The sequence below is a fragment of the Hordeum vulgare genome, chromosome 5H (assembly GCF_904849725.1).
Source record: "Hordeum vulgare subsp. vulgare chromosome 5H, MorexV3_pseudomolecules_assembly, whole genome shotgun sequence".
NCBI lineage: Eukaryota > Viridiplantae > Streptophyta > Magnoliopsida > Poales > Poaceae > Hordeum > Hordeum vulgare.
This window is the reverse complement of record NC_058522.1, coordinates 8,099,697-8,105,418: the sequence shown is the minus strand read 5'-3', so window position 1 is coordinate 8,105,418 and position 5,722 is coordinate 8,099,697. Positions and strand designations below refer to the sequence as shown.

At 42.3% G+C, this 5,722-nt stretch overlaps 1 long non-coding RNA gene across 1 annotated transcript; it reads right to left on the bottom strand.

Moving 5' to 3' along the window:
* Positions 1–206: 206 nt before the first annotated feature.
* Positions 207–2,041, bottom strand: LOC123399799. The gene is made up of 2 exons (XR_006610430.1): positions 1,970–2,041; positions 207–353 (listed from the first exon to the last, which is right to left on the bottom strand). It is a non-coding gene; the product is annotated as an uncharacterized LOC123399799 (long non-coding RNA).
* Positions 2,042–5,722: the final 3,681 nt, after the last annotated feature.

The following is a 5,722-nucleotide window of genomic DNA, read 5'->3' as shown; positions in this document are numbered from 1 at the left end:
GTATATCTCAGGATAGGCCCATTAGAAAACAAGTACAAAAGAATAAAAGATTGCAAATTAGTTGTATATATTTCATTTCAGTAACACATCACATGAATTACAATACATCATCCATCGACTCATCTACACATAAAGGTTCAAGGTCCTACAAGTGCACAACAAAATAGTTCTACAAGTGGAGGTGCACAGCAAAATGGCCCAACAAGTGCATAATCACACATCAACATAGTTCGACAAAGATTGGATGAGAAGCACAAGTTTTTGTTGATCACACATAACATCAATGATAAACGAATCTTCTTGTTCCCTCCTCCTGTCCTGTCCTCTACTTCTACTGGGTGCTTCAGATCATCCTGCTGATTCAAATAATCAAACATAAGAAAGCATACAACTTCTCTCAATGAAGGTACGAATAAAATACATGTGAATCTTTTCTTAATTTAATCTTTAAGTCTCTGAATAAGTGTCTATTCTGCTTCTAATCACCATGATGTCAAAAATGCATGCAAAGTGTGCGTGCATGCATCGGGTACAGAATATTATAATGTACAAGTAATAAATAAATTATAACTATTTGATCCTCTAACAGTAGTGGTGTATTGAGCTCTGACTACGCGTATGTTTGCATGTACTAGTAGTTGGGGCGCCACCTGAGGCGTGATGGTGCGTTGCCTGGCTTGTTGCTGTCCATTTTGCTAACTTTTTTGGTCTCTAAGAAGCTTATTGCACATCTATATGTGTTGCAACAGAGAAAATAAGTTCAGAACAACTTAAACTCGTTGCAGAGATAATGACTACCATCCATTATAGTTGGTATAAAGATAGTGTAGCATATATGTTTGCATTTATTAAACAAGAAAGATGACATACGGAGATACAACCTGATGGTATGAAATAAGTTACTATACTAAAGGCGCACGTATGTATCTCCCTGAATTATTTTGTACAGAAATGGTTAGGACTAACTGCATGTATGTATGTATCTCCACGGTTTCTATTCTAATAAGAGGTGAAACACATTTTTCTATTAAGGCTATGCAAAAAAAAACATTATTCTATTAAGGGATTGATTCATTAGTTAAAATCTCCCTGAATTTTTCCTAGGACTGATTGTATTTTCACTATTCTATTCTAATGAAAGCTGAATTACATTACTTTATTATTAGGTTCACATGGTCCATCCATTTCTGCCTCTTTCTTTTATCGATCAGACTTTTTAGATTAAAAAAAGATGCTTCCAAGGCGTGAACTCTAAAAACGGTGTAATTGATGAAACACAACAGTTTATATAATTAGACAATATTGTTATGCCTTGAAACTTAATTAGACAGTTTATTGGAATTGATATCTTCAACTGTATATTGTCAGATTTTGAATTATTTTCCTCCTGAAACAGAAACATTCTTGTACCTTTCGCTAGTCTTACTTTGCTAAGCAAGAATAACCGAATCCATTTGGGCTATTGCTAGAACATTGTTGCATTTTACCATATCCATCGAAGTAGGAAGTTAAAATACTAGGGGTGAAATCTGTAGCACATGTGTATAAAAACAAGAATTCATATAAATCCTAGTGTAAATCACGTGTCATGCAAATGTGCTTGCAATGATATGCTTGACTGGGTAATGCTAGTGAACTGTGCACCTCAAAATCTAACCGTGTACAAGAATCTCAAGGGAAAAAGATGGTATGGGTCTGTTGGAATGTGATACCTACCCGCACGGAGATTTCAGCATGAATCTTAGCACCAAATGAAAAGGAGCAGAAAATTGAATGAAGCCAATTATTTTCAGTCAACTGTAAAATAGCAAACATGTCAAAACTAACTCGAATTTGCAGCCTCCATGAATATTGACAGGCCGGGCGAGGGTTAGTGTCTCCACCAAAGTAAAGTTCCAAAGCACGGGCATAAGAAAACTAGCTATGGTATACCCATTTGACTTAATCACAATCGAATAGGAGTTCTTACCATATTAAAATAAGCAGCCTCCACTAAGGAAGGGAACGGCTAATTAAGCACCCTCCATTAAAATTTCCTATTTCCATGAGAAATTAATTAATTGAGTTAGTTCAGCCAAAACAGTGAAGTCCCTACAGAAAAAAGAAGGAACAATGCATCTAAAACAGAGAAGAAACAAGCTTAACACCTTTGGCGGGAACGAAAAAGAGACTGTAACATGGTTCCCCGTCTGTAGACTTGAGCTCCTCATCTTCTTCTCTGTCATCCACATATTCTTCTTCTTCTGTATTATCTCCACCTCCACCTGCATTAATTCCATGGCCAGATGCCAATCTCCAGTTCCCCAACATCACCCGTTACCTACAGGTAGTACGAAACTCCCTTTCTTTCTTCATCTTGCTCTGCACCACATCCCAAAACAAAGAACCCTAACCTAGAGTTTCAGAAATTCAAGGAGAAGAGGGAATAATAGGAGGAGCGAGGGCTCACCAGCGATAAGAACTACGACAATGGAGAGGGATACAAGAGAAGGTCGTTGTATCCGGAGATCTCGGGCAGGACCATTGCATATCCCACGCCGACCTCCGGATCGCTACCGCATGGCAGAGGGAAAGGGGAGTACCACACATGCAAGAGAGGAGTAGTCTTCACCTCCAGGTCGTCCCTCCGGCAGCGTAGCTGTCGTCGCCTCTGCAATCGCTAGAGGGGAGGAGATGGGGGATATAGGAACGTCGTTGAGCCCAGCCATCGGTTACCGCGAGCTATTCATCCTCAAAAGGGGACGAGCTGTTGTCGGTGGAGGAGGACAGCGGGCTCCGGAGCGATCTTGCGGAGGGAGACTGCGGGCTCGGCATGGCCTGCAGGTGGAGGAGGGAACGGCGGCGTGCGCGGGTGCGGGGAGGGTGGGAGCCGCAGCGGGTGCGGGGAGGGGATGGGGAGGGAGGTGGCGGCGGCGATCTGGAAAGGGAGGAGGCGACGAGTGGCTAGGGTAGGGTTCGCGAGGACGAGTAGTGGGGCTGCTAGTTTTTTTCTCCTTTTCTTCAGATGGATGGATGGACGTGGGATTGCTAGCAATGGACGGTAGGATTTGTGCCATGTCATCGATCCGTGGCATAAATGATTTTGTAGGAAAGAAGATTGTCAAATTACCTATTAATTTTGATTTTTGATATTCGTATATAAAGAGAAGCAAAGTATTTAATTAGCAAATAGGATGGTGTATTTAAAATGTTAGTCCTAATTTAATGATTAGTGGTATTGTATCCCTATACAAAATAGCAAATAGGAAGGATGTGCGAACAAATGCATCGGTCAGATCTTGAGTGCCACTAAAATGCTAATTGCATGCAGGATTTGATCAATCAGGCTGCTGGTATTTTCAATGACAAATGTAGTAAGCTTTGATCAATACTGATGGTGTTTTTTTTTTTTAGAATCTACAACATGTTGGTTGATAGTTTGTAAGTTCCTATTTAATAGGCTTGTATCATATGTTTTCTTTTCATTTTTGAATCTGCTTGGATTGTACGTGTCCTTGTAGGACTTTTCTGGGTTATTTTTTCTTGAGCTTAGGGCTTTGTCTTTGCTAGGTATAAACACGTAGTACATACGTGTTTTGTATCTATCTTTTTTAGGCCAATTTAAACACGACATGTTATTTAGTATTTTTTGTATATATTGCATATTCTCACGTACCTATTCTATTCAATGCTACTTCAACTACGTGTTGTCTTTGACTGGTTCCCATGTTTTTTGACATGTGTCACATTACGTGAGAAAAGTTATGGAGCCCAACCATGTTACGCAAATCGAACGGTATAGATTTATAATTTTAAAAATCAACCGGATCAAGGGTTGATATTTTCTAATTAACTTGAGATTTTCTAGCTTATTTCTCTATATTGGACCCGTATTTTGCTTTTAGTATGTAATAGATAGATATTTAGGATATTAAAATGAATAATTATAATTTATTGATATTTATCTAATATAATTTACTTCATCCATATACGTATAAAACAAAATTTTGCTCTCTATACATGACACATAAGAAAAATTGATGAGGTGTCGTCCAGTCACCTCCACACATATGTTTATGGTTTTATATTTGGTCTGTGAGGAACGTCGCATGGGAAACAAAAATTTTCCTACGCGCACGAAGACCTATCATGGTGATGTCCATCTACGAGAGGGGATGAGTGATCTACGTACCCTTGTAGACCGTACAGCAGAAGCGTTAGAGAACGCGGTTGATGTAGTGGAACGTCCTCACGTCCCTCGATCCGCCCAGCAAACAATCCCGCGATCAGTCCCACGATCTAGTACCGAACGGACGGCACCTCCGCGTTCAGCACACGTACAGCTCGACGATGATCTCGGCCTTCTTGATCCAGCAAGAGAGACGGAGAGGTAGAAGAGTTCTCCGGCAGCGTGACGGCGCTCCGGAGGTTGGTGATGACCTTGTCTCAGCAGGGCTCCGCCCGAGCTCCGCAGAAACGCGATCTAGAGGAAAAACCGTGGAGGTATGTGGTCGGGCTGCCGTGGAAAAGTCGTCTCAAATCAGCCCTAAAACCTCCGTATATATAGGTGGGAGGGAGGGGGCCTTGCCTTGGGGTCCAAGGACCCTCAAGGGGGTCTGCCGAGCCAAGGGGGAGGACTCTCCCCCCCCAAACCGAGTTGGACTAGGTTTGGTGGGAGGGAGTCCTCCTCCCTTCCCACCTCCTCCCTTTTTTTTCTTTTCTCTTGATTTTTCTTCTCTTGGCGCATAGACCACTTGTGGGCTGTCCCACCAGCCCACTAAGGGCTGGTGTGTCTCCCCCAAGGCCTATGGGCTTCCCCGGGGTGGGTTGCCCCCCCCCCCCCCGGTGAACTCCCGGAACCCATTCGTCATTCCCGGTACATTCCCGGTAACTCCGAAAACCTTCCGGTAATCAAATGAGGTCATCCTATATATCAATCTTCGTTTTCGGACCATTCCGGAAACCCTCGTGACGTCCGTGATCTCATCCGGGACTCCGAACAACATTCGGTAACCAACCATATAACTCAAATACGCATAAAACAATGTCGAACCTTAAGTGTGCAGACCCCGCGGGTTCGAGAACTATGTAGACATGACCCGAGAGACTCCTCGGTCAATATCCAATAGCGGGACCTGGATGCCCATATTGGATCCTACATATTCTACGAAGATCTTATCATTTGAACCTCAGTGCCAAGGATTCGTATAATCCCGTATGTCATTCCCTTTGTCCTTCGGTATGTTACTTGCCCGAGATTCGATCGTCAGTATCCGCATACCTATTTCAATCTCGTTTACCGGCAAGTCTCTTTACTCGTTCCGTAATACAAGATGCCGCAACTTACATTAAGTCACATTGCTTGCAAGGCTTGTGTGTGATGTTGTATTACCGAGTGGGCCCCGAGATACCTCTCCATCACACGGAGTGACAAATCCCAGTCTTGATCCATACTAACTCAACTAACACCTTCGGAGATACCTATAGAGCATCTTTATAGTCACCCAGTTACGTTGCGACGTTTGATACACACAAAGCATTCCTCCGGTGTCAGTGAGTTATATGATCTCATGGTCATAAGAATAAATACTTGACACGCAGAAAACAGTAGCAACAAAATGACACGATCAACATGCTACGTCTATTAGTTTGGGTCTAGTCCATCACGTGATTCTCCCAATGACGTGATCCAGTTATCAAGCAACAACACCTTGTTCATAATCAGAAGACACTGACTATCATT